Raw genomic sequence first — 12,367 nt, forward strand, 5'->3', positions numbered from 1 at the left:
ATGATGACATATTTGTAATTATTGTAAATTCAAATTAATTTACAAATAAATAAGAATTAGAAAAGGACATAATAGGAAAATTTAAAAAGTGGCATACGTACAAACGGTTGAGATAAACATGGAGCTTTTTAGTTTGCAAGTCAACTTTCTTTTTAGTATTATTAATATTAATGATAATAATTAAAAATAAATACAAACTTTTAATTATTCAATAAAGATTTTGTAAAATTTAAAGAACAAGTAAATTCTTCTTTTATTATTATTATTATTATTATTATAGGTATTTAGTTTAATTTTATTAATTATTTAATATATTTTCATAACATAGGATTATAACATGTGATAATATTTAACTAATGAACATTTGCCACAAAAGTATACTTTGAAAATCATAATTATTTGGGTGGTATACATGTGGATAATTTTATTCACATGTGTTCATAGATATCTTTAACTATAAAACTTTCAATTGGTACACATGATTTAACTTGTACACATGTGTAATAATTTTAAAAATTATAAATTTTTTAACTAATACACATGTAAATGATCTTATTCACAAGTGTATATTAATTTTAACTATAAAACTTTTAACTAGTACACATGTTTTAACTGGTATATACATATAATAATTTTAAAGACTATAAACTGTTAAACTTTTACACGTGTTTTAATAATATAATATTATATGATTACATTTAACTCGTGAGCAAATTGTAAAATTATAACTTTGTTTTAGTCTAAACATATGTGTTCCACAATGTATAACGTTTATATATATAGGTTATAGCTTTCCCTTTGGTTCAGCACTTCAGTGTGAATGGATATGGTAAACATGTTAAAAAAAAATTTAATGTGTTGTTTACGTACGCAGATGGTCTAAGGATTTTAATTTTTTTGTAACTGCCTATTATTAATGGAGGACCTATTCATGGGGGATTTTTATTTATATTTAATAATTAATTAAATTGTATTAATTAAGTGACATAATTACCCCTAAACATATTAATTAAATATTAGTTCTCGCAGTTCTCAACAATTACTTGGTTCTCATTTTATCTTTTTACTATATATATATATAGTGGCCATCCAATAAGAAAAAATTAAATAAGAACAGTAAGAACAATTTTGGGCCTTAGGATATTATGATCTATGGTTGAGATTAATTGAATGATATTTTAATTTAAATAAAGGGAAAAAAGGGCAATATTGGAATATAAGAAAAAGAAAAAAAAAACACGTTTACACTTTAGAAAAAAAAATAGAAAAGAGAAAAAAAGGAAAACAATAACTGCCATATATAACCGACATCCATGTAATCGTGTACCATGTTTCCATATTGTAATTTTGCATTCAATTAACAATTAACTTGTTTTACATATTGATGATTGTCTTTTAATAATAATATAATAAATTTTTAGATTCTAAACTTTTTTGTTTTATGGATGAAAACATGTTGGTTTGAATTGTACATTTCTTATATTTATTTTATGTATATTCAAAATTTCGTACATTCATATTCTTTATATATACAGAGATAAATATAAAATTTGGTGCATCCATGATTTATTACAAAAAATACTATATATGTAAAATTGTTAGCCTTAAAATTTTTATGTATATCTATAATTTGGTGCATCCACAATTGTTTATGTGTATGTAAAACCTTTTACATCCATTATTTATAATTATACTTTTGTGAATCTATAAATTTATAATTTGTGCATCCATAAAGTTAATGCATCCACCATTGTTTATGCATATGTAAAACTTTTTGCATTCATTATTTATAATTATAATTTTGTGAATCTATAAATTTATAATTTGTGCATCCATAAATTTGATGCATCCACCATTGTTTGTGTATGTAAACCTTATGCATCCATAATATATAGTTTATAACCTTGTGCATCCATTATTTATAATTTATAATTTTGTACATCCATAAATTTATTCTAGAAAATTAAAAAGGATAAAACAACTAATGGTATAAATTTTGTTATTTAAAAAATTAATGTGTTTAATTTAATTGCAATCAAATAAATTGAAATGGAAGTTTTTTTTTTCTCTAAAAAGAACTAGAATAATAGGTGGTTACACTTTCAAATTAATTGAAAAATAAAATCCATCCCATGTTAAAATTCCTATTTTACCCCTTATTCTCACCATTCTTATTTTAAACATGTTCTTACTGGAAAGTTACCCTATATATGAGAGTCATCTAATAAGAACCAAATTAAAATAGGAACAAGTGAGAACCAATCATAAATGGCCACATCATTAGCATTTTAAGAGGATAATATTGGAATTTAAAACTGACAGTTTTTTTCTAATAATAAAACGGTTATAGAACAAGCTTTTTATTCTATCAAAATTAATTTAATCAAACTTTCCGTACAGTGCATGTTGCTATATTTTGAAAAAATTGACTTGATACTTCATACTTTATATATGTCAGATGAAGAATAGCGACAATCAATAAAGTAGTAAATTTTTTGTTTTTGTTTTTGGATGCACAAATACAACATCAATTAATTTAGGATGCATAGTTATATATAAGGATGCACAATTATATCAAATGGAGAATAGCGGCAACCAATAAACTAGTAATTTTATTTTTGTTTTTGGATGCACAAATACAACATTAATTGATTTAGGATGCACAATTATATCTAAGGATGCACAATCGAATATTAATTTGGATGCAAATGTCGGAAACATGATCCACACGTAGACTAACCAACCATTAATTTTGAAAACTTCCACATAAAATGAAACTGCCATGTACGTGTGTTATGTTTAAGTATTTTCTTTTTCTTTTTGGATTTTTTAATTACCATATTGTCCTTAAACATTACATGCAAATAGACAATTTTGCCATTAATTAAAAGTCTTCTTACAAAAATGCCACTCATCATCTTAGATGTTCATTTTTTTCTTCTGAAGGACCAAAATTGTTCTCACCATTTTTATTTTAAATCTGTTCTCACTAGAAAGTTATATATGTATATATATATATATAAGAAAATGGAGTATGTGGCTGTTAGACAACCAAACTTGGGTGTAGAACCACTCACATACTAATTTTTTAATATATATATATAAATGTTTGGCCTCATGCTTTTTATGGATTAAAAAAACAAGATGTGAGGGGTTTTACACCCAAGTTAGGTGTGTAGATGCAGATTCGTGTGACAATCGCAACATAGATTTGATTATTGTTTTTGTTTTAGGAATTATGTTTGTAATCATTTAAATAAGAACTTCCGTTGGTATTTAATGATTACGTTTGAACTTCAATATTATATCTGTTTGTGTGTTATATATTGTTTTGTAGGTACAAGAACATAGAATCAAGGTTTATAAGTGTCGTAGGATACTTAAACGATGATTGGATGTTATGTACAGTTCAAACGAAGTCAAACAAAGAACCAAGGGGTCGAACCTCATGCTGACGTCATCAGCATGAAGGATCAACCTCATGCTGACGTCAGCGTGAGGGAGACCGATTGGTTGATTGTTAATCGGGCCTAATACTTCGATTAAGGCCTAAGCCCACACGAACCAAAACCCTACTAGTATAAATACAAACCTAATCTACGAAATTAGGTTAGTTGTTAATTTAATATTGAACGAATTTACGAATCTAGGTGACTTGTTGCTCGTGTGACCTCCTACACGAACCACGAGCTTCGTGCACATCCTTAGGTTGATTAATTGCTCATTAATCAACAAAAGGAAATAGCAATCTAGTTATCTCAAGAGGATTCCACACTCTTGACATAACGAAACACGTCTTATTCGATCCATACAACCATAGGATCTTACAAGTGGTATCAGAGCCCTAAGGTTGATTACCAGAAGGTGTAAGATCGTTTGATTAGCTTTGATTGCAAGTTCGTTTCGAATTTCGTGATTATAAGCATTTTCGTGCTCTTCTTCGTGTGACCTCGTGCATACGTCAGCACGAGGTGAACTTCGTGTATTGCTTACGTCAACTGTCAGCTCGTGTCACGTGTGCCTCGTGTGACTTCGTGTGTCGGCTCATGTCACGTGTGCCTCGTGTGACTTCGTGTGTCGGCTCGTGTCACGTGTGCCTCGTGTGACTTCGCAACATACGAACTTCTTGTTATTTCATTTAATTTGATTTAAAAAGATTCGAAATGACTACCATACCAGCTGCTGCAAATTCACCAAATGCCCTACTTACTAGTCAGATGATCATGCACGATCATGAAGTTGGTCGTGGAAACACACCTCCGAAGTTGTTCCGTATGGAAAACTATTAGATGTGGAAAAGACGTTTCGAAGATTATATTCGTCTGAATGATATGGAAATGTGGCTTATGATAACTCAAGGTTTCGATTGGCCTACTTATGAAAAGAATGGAGTAATCAGGAAACATACATATACTGATATGCCAGTTGAAGAGAGGAAAAGGTACGAAGTTGAGGGAAAAGCCTTATCGACACTTACTATGGCCTTACCTCAGGAAAGTGTACATCTATTTAAAAAGTACACTACTTCAAAGGACTTATGAGGGCGATGCTACTTTGAAGAGAAATTGTATCAAACTTCTCAAGCGGCAATATGAAGCCTTCAATGGACTGAAAGGAGAATCTCTTGATGAGATTATAGCTCGATTCAGTCATTTGACTATTGAGTTGTCATATTTTGAAGTTGTGTATCCTCAAACTGAGTTAGTTGACAAGTTTTTGGATTCACTAACAAAAGCATGGACTGATTATGTGCATCATCTTCAAGATGACAAAGAATATAGTTCATGGGACTTTGAAATGGTAGTTTCAAAACTTACAAACAGAGATATGAAAAGAAAGATCAAAGAAACTCATTTTGATTTCACTCAAGATCCATCTCTATATCATGCCAACACTGTTCATTTGGCAAGTAATAGCTCAGGTAATGCATTTCTAAGTGGTGCTGATGCAACACCAATAGTAGATCCAGATGGTCTTGTTGGGTATGTTGCTTATGACAATGTGAATACTAATGTCAAAAGCAATGCACAATCCTTCCACTCTATGCCAATGAGTATGAGTTCTGCAGAAGGTAGAATGAGTATTTACTCAGCTTTTTGCACTGCTCATGAAGCATTTATTGGAGGAAAAGTAACTGATCCTGCACTGATCGATGGGGATTACAATCAGATAGATCCTCATGATTTAGAAGAAATGGATTTACAATGGCAGCTAGCTATGCTTACCATCAAGGTCAGAAGATTCACTCGGAGAACTAGGAGACCTATAGGTAATGGCACTAAAGGTTTTGACAAATCCAAGGTGAAATGTTATAATTGCGATGGATTTGGTCATTTTGCAAGAGAGTGTCAACGACCTAAGAGGTTGGATAGTACCGTTGCCGGTCGTCAGAATTACAATCAAGGCGGTATTACTCCTCCACCAAATCAAAAGACTCAAGCAATGATTACATATCCTGCTACTCCACAACAATCTGTTTCTACACCATTCTTGGAATCCAAGGTTGTTGTTGTCCAAAATCCAGATGGTACTTATCAATGGGATACACAAACTGAAGATACCTCAAATCATGCTTACATGGTTGAAGTTTACGATGAGGTAGCTGCAACGATTGACTATGTTGTATACTCAAGTGAAGAAAGTGCATCTAAGATAGTAAAGCAGAATGTACGAAATGTTGTTGAGACTGTAAGATCTGAGAGTGAAGTTATGACAGCGGTAAAAGCATCTGAAGAAAATGTTGAGTCATCTTATCTAGTTGATGACATGTCTAATAAGAGCATTGAAGATCAAATGAAGAACTTTGTGATACCTGAAGGTATGACAACTGAAGATGTCGTTGCATACATGGCAGATTGCAAGGCTGCAGATCAAAAGGTATCTTGTTCTTTATTTTCAATTATTGATGTTTGTAAAATGGTGTCTGATTTGAAGTTAGAAGTATTAAAGCTTAGTGAAATTGTAACTAGTCTTAATACTGAAAACGCTATTCTTTAGAAGGAAAGTAATGTCTAAAGATTCAGTTTTATTTCCACAACAAAATCACCAACAGATTGAGTTAGATTTTGATTCTAATGAAGTAGTCTCTTATACTCTTAAAGACTGTGAAACAATTTTTCTTGATAAAGAAGTTTCAGTAACTAGGATACACCCTAAATCTATAATTGATAAAGTCTGGTGTGTGGATAATAAAGAAGAATGGTTGGCAGAACAAATTCCATATAAGGATAGACACTATGCTCCATTTAAGCCTGTAAGAACTATGGAAGAAACGGTAAAGACTTTAGATACCATAGATGAAATGAAGGTTTATGGAATACCAATCCCTGAAATAGCTTATGATCATCCTAAGAAACAGACTAAAAAGTGTTATACTTGTCGGGAAAGATGTCATCTAGCTAATGAATGTCCAAATAAGAAGGACAAAAATTCAAAGAATGATATTCAAGTCATGTCAAAGGATGACATTGGAACTTCTAAAGGGAAGGGTAAATTAGTTGATTTGGTAACTTCACCCAAATTTATGAGTGCATATAAAAGAAAATATCATGAGGATTATGCTAAACGACATCATGATGAGAAAAATGCACAAAATTACGTGAAGTTTCTCAGATCAAGCAATTATGGAGATTTAGATCAGTTGAATGAACAGTCGAGGTTATATTTGAGTAGTTCATCTCCTCAAAGGATGCAATTTACAACTAAAGATATTGCAACTCATAACAATAGATCTAAGACTCCGAAACGACAGGGACCTTCACAGAATACTACTACTAGTAGTGGAAGTCCGAGTCGTTCTCGTACACCTCAAAGGAGTAATTCACCTAGGAAAAATGCTCAACAGATCCGATCACCACCTACTAGAATTAATAGTTCGTCTAAATTCTATGATCGGTTAGGGAGTCAGCCTAGATTTGGTTCTCATTCACCAAGGAATTCTCCTCCCAAGGCTTGTTTCAGTTCACCAAAGAAACAGTCAAAGACATCATCCTCATCCAAGGCTCCAATACAGAGCGATGGATATTGGACCGAATTAATTATAAGAGATGAATTCGGTAAACCTAAACCTTAGAAGGTTTGGGTTCCCTTCAGAAACTAACCATCTTATTGTCTGATGTGTAGGGAGAACCAAGGAAGCCTATCAGTCTTTGGTATGTTGACAGTGGATGCTCTCGGCACATGACAGGGGACAAAAATGTGTTGTCCAATTATGAAGATGTTATTGGTTCATATGTTAGTTTCGCAGGTCCTAAGGGCGGCAACATCTCGGGCCAAGGTGATGTTGTCAATGGGAAGATTACGCTGGAGAAAGTCAATTATGTGGAACAATTATCTCATAATCATTTGAGTGTTTCTCAGATTTGTGACAAGAGAAATCATGTCCAATTTACTGAGAAAGAAGCACTTATTTTGAAGTCGGGATATGTTATTCCTGAAGACTGGATCCTGCTTAAAGCTCCTAGGAAGAGAGACATCTATGGCCTTGTGTTAGGTGTTGATAATCCTAAGGAGTCAGTTTGCTTATTGACTAAAGCAAACGAATCTGAATCTTTACTATGGCATAGAAGAATGGGACATATTCATTTCCGAAAGATGAATGAAATTGTGAAACATGGTTTGGTTGAAGGTGTTCCAATGAAACGGTTTGAAATGGAAGACAAATGTGTACCTTGTCTGAAAGGGAAACAACAAAAGTCTGCCCATAAACCGAAGCAAGTAAATTCTATTGCCAACCCATTTGAGCTACTTCATATGGATTTATTTGGTCCAGTGAATGTAAGAAGTATCGGTGGGATGTATTACTTTTTGGTGGTTACTGATGATTACTCAAGATTCTCATGGGTATTCTTTCTTCAGTCGAAAGATGAAACTCCACAGATTTTGATAAATTCTTTGTCGAAACTGAAAATGTTTATGGAGTTCGTATCAAGAGAATCAGGAGTGACAACGGAACTGAATTCAAGAATAAAATGTTGGAAGTCTATTGTTTGTCCAAGGGAATTCAACATCAATTCAGTACACCGTATGAACTACAATAGAATGGAGTTGCTGAAAGAAAGAATAAGACTCTAATCGAGACAGCCAGAACAATGCTAGCTGATTCAGGGCTTCCTACTATGTTTTGGGGGGAGGCAGTGAATACAGCTTGTCATATTTTGAATAGGGTTTCTGTAGTTAAGCGTCATAATAAGACATGCTATGAGCTTCTACATAAACGGAAACCAAACTTACAGAATGTTGAACCATTTGGTGTACCGTGTACTTTCTTGAAATATCTACCTCAGTCAAAGTTTGATCCAAAGGTTGAAGAGGGATTTTTCATGGGTTATAAACCGGGTACTTCAATTCGACGGGTTTACAAATTAACCGGCATAGTTGACTTGGGTACTAATGTCAAGATTGTCAGTCATAAGCCCGTTGTACATTCTGGATCTGTCAAGAATTTTGATTATGACAGCGTATTTCGTTCTTTACACGGTCCTGCTTCTTATTCAGATTCTGAAACAGTCGACGATGTGATCATTTTAAGAGATCATTTGGACTATACTCCTATTCCTACATCTTTTCATGCTCCGAATGTCGATACTACTCCGACCAAAGTTCAGTCTTCTACTGTTGTTGGTGAAAGTAGTAAGGACAAGAATAAGTCAACAGATTCAGATAATAGTGAACCTGAGAACACTACACCACTTACTCTGTCAAAGGTTTCATTGCCTGATGATGATCCTATATCTGAAGAATCGGAAAATGATTTTAGTTCTCCAGAGTTGCAGATTCAAACGAACTTAGGAGAAAATCTAAATGTTAATTCGGTTCCTCAATATAGAATAAATAAGGATCATCCAGTTTCAAATAATCTTGGTGATGCTTCAAAGCCTGTTCGAACTAGAAATGAGTTGAATGAAGAGATGACTAGTTTGTTTTGTGAAGTTAAAGACACTGGATTGATAACTGAGTGTTTATATTCTGGTTTCATTTCACAAGTAGAACCAAAGAATATTAAGGCGGCACTTCAAGATCCTTGTTGGGTTGAAGCTATGCAAGAAGAATTAGCTCAATTCTAAAAACTTGGAGTTTGGGAGTTAGTAGATGTGCCTAGAGGTAAGGAACCGATTGGAACTCGTTGGGTATTCAAATGCAAACGAGATGACAAAGGGGTCGTTAATAGAAATAAGCCATGTTTGGTTGTTCAGGGGTTTGCACAACGAGAAGGATATGACTATAACGAAACTTTTGCACCAGTTGCTAGGATTGAAGCTATAAGGTTATTTTTAGCCTATGCTAGTTTCAAAGGTATAAAGGTGTATCAGTTAGACGTTAAGAAGACCCTAATTATCCAAGAAGAGCATATCGATTTGATAAGGCTCTTTATGGATTACATCAAGCACCCAGAGTGTGGTATGAGAAGTTGTCGACACATTTGTTGACAAATGGATTTACAAGAGGATCGATAGACAGCACATTGTTTATCAAATGGAAGAAGCGAGATTACTTGATTGTACAAGTTTATGTTGATGATATCATTTTTGGTTCATCTAACACAAAGATGTGCAAAGACTTTGAAATGAGCATGAAAAAGGAATGTGCTATGCGGGAACTGCAATTTTTCCTCGGACTGCAAGTTGATCAAAGAAAGGATGAATTTTTCATACACCAGTCTAAGTATGTCGATGACATCTTGGAAAGGTTTCAAATGTTAGAATCCAGGACATATGGTAATCCTATTCAACAGAATCATGGTTTAGGAGTTCTCAATCCAAAAGATGAACTTGTGGATGCAACTTATTATCGTGCCATAATTGGCTCATTAATGTATCTGGCTGCTTCGCGTCCAGATAATATGTTTGCTGTTTGTCTTTGTGCTAGATTTCAAGCTAGTCCGAAAGAGTCACATTTAACTGAAGCAAAGCGTATCCTACGTTATCTTATGGGAAACCAAGGGCTTGGCCTATGGTATCCAATGGAAGGAACGTTCGATTTTGTTGCATATACTGATTCGGACTTTGGCGGTTGTAAAAATGACAGGAAGTCTACGACTGGAGGTTGTCAATTTTTAGGAGGAAGATTAGTATCATGGCAATGCAAGAAGCAGACATGTGTTGCTCAGTCTTCATGTGAGGCAGAGTATATGCTTCCTGGTAGCTGTTGTTCCCAGGTATTGTGGATTCAGCAACAACTTCGTGACTACGGTATGGATTTTCTTGATACTTCTATTAAAATAGACAATAAGTCAGCTATAGATATTACAAATAACCCTGTCATGCATAAGGTCACCAAGCACATTAATATTAGACATCATTTCTTGCGTGATTGTGCCCAAAAGAAGTTAATTCATTTGGAACAAGTTATAACTGATGATAATTTAGCCGATTTGTATCCCAAAGCATTTGATAAGACTCGATTTGAGAAGTTAATTCTTCTCAATGGGATGAAGAATGCTGATTCATATTAAATCTCTCAAAGAACTAATTTTGTAAGTTTGTATAAATAGCTAGAGTCATAAAAATACAAAAAGAGTTCATAGTGTCATGAAAATTATAAAAATCAGAAAACTGAGAAAATGACAAAAATAGATATCACAGAGATTTAAGTTGATGTGTTAAGACGATTAGAAGTGAGGAAAACCTTAGCTTTTAAGCCTGCTTAATCATAATATAACTGTTTAGTTCAGTGATTACGATTTAGGATATATCGGTAGGCACAAAGTAGCAAGGTTTCCCTGAATTAATAAGCTTTCAATGATAATGCTCTTGTGGGAAACATGTTCATATATATGGCTGAGAATGGTTGCTTTTCAGAAATGATTAGATCTGGTCCTTAAATTATGTGAAAGATCTAGCATTACTATAGGATTTATTCAGTATATATGTAAGAATTTCTACAAATCATGAGCATGAAAGTTAATTTAGTTATGATGTGATATTTATTATTCTGTTAATGCAAATGAAATGAATGTAAATTAATGGGGCTAATATGGTCTTTGAGATTCGGACAAGTAAGTCCTCGGGGTGTCTTCGTATACCTAGCCTACCTAAAGCTTCCAACTTGGGATAGGTTGTCAGAAAGTTTGCTACACGGGTCTCATAGAAAATCACGGATTCCTAAATGTGTTGAAATGCAAGAACAAATAAAGAAATTAAATCGCAAGATACTAAAGTCACTTAATTGTTTAAATCTTAAAAAGTATCTCATGATTTGTTCAAGCAAGTTGTTGGATATATATTGAATATTTGTTATTTTAGTGCTTGTGTCGATTATGGAAGTATATCTGAATGTGGGTCACATAAGTTTGCAAATAATAATGTGGCATGAGTAACTTACTAGGTTACATGGTGACTGTCCTTGGCTAAAGTAATACGAAAGTGTCACAACCCAAAGGAAACTGGAAGCACCGAGTGTTTAAGAGGACAAATATACCGGTAATCGTTGTTGGGTCATTGTTCATAACTAATAATAAGAGAATTATTTCTCACCCGCAGGCTTATGTAAATGCTAATCTGATCTAATCTGCAGAAACTTAGAGTTTCATGTAAATAAATAAAGTGGTTTAGTTTTTTTTATTTATATTTATTTTTATATTTATATTTAATTTTCTTTTATTTTTGTTTTATTTTGTATATAAATAAAGTTAGTTTCTGAGTCAAACTAGTTCTTATTGCACGAGAGGTTAATAAGCATCTAAGGTTCCATGAAAGTTATATGATTCTTAGTGAATTATATAAGTCTTGTTGCTTACGGTATAAATGTTTAAAAGATGGATTTTCTAATTATAGACATAAGTTGTTTAAGGTTAGAAAATGATTTTATCTAAAAATTGAAAATGATTTTTGAATGTGTTTCAAGCAATTTTTGAAATTTCAATTGTCTTTGGTTGATAAGTATGCTTGACAAAGATTGGACTTGACTTAGTTTATTAGACAGGTTGCTAGGTTGAGATTTTTGATTGTTTTGCATATTTATGTTATTTATGTTGTTTTTGGTGCATTAATGAAGTTTGTTAAGTGTGCAGGTTACAGATATCAAATTTCATTTTTACAAAGAAGGTCATTTGTTGATTAGTGTGTGTCATTAATCATATGAATACAATCACCAAATGAGTATACATCTAAGGTTGAATGATGTATGAAGATTATAACCTAAGACTTAGTGTGATATGTTATATTTATCAAGTTCACAACCTAAGATATATTGTGATAGGTTGTTGATATGACAATTTGATGTATTTGTAATGCATTATACATTAAATATGTTTTGATGTAAGTTTGCATTTGTTAAGTTGAACATCAATTGAGAAATGATCGATTTTGTGTCAAGATGATAATGTAAGATTGAATTGATACATTATTTTGATGACATGTTAGTACGG

Source organism: Erigeron canadensis, chromosome 8 (genome assembly GCF_010389155.1).
Source record: "Erigeron canadensis isolate Cc75 chromosome 8, C_canadensis_v1, whole genome shotgun sequence".
NCBI classification, from domain to species: Eukaryota; Viridiplantae; Streptophyta; class Magnoliopsida; order Asterales; family Asteraceae; genus Erigeron; species Erigeron canadensis.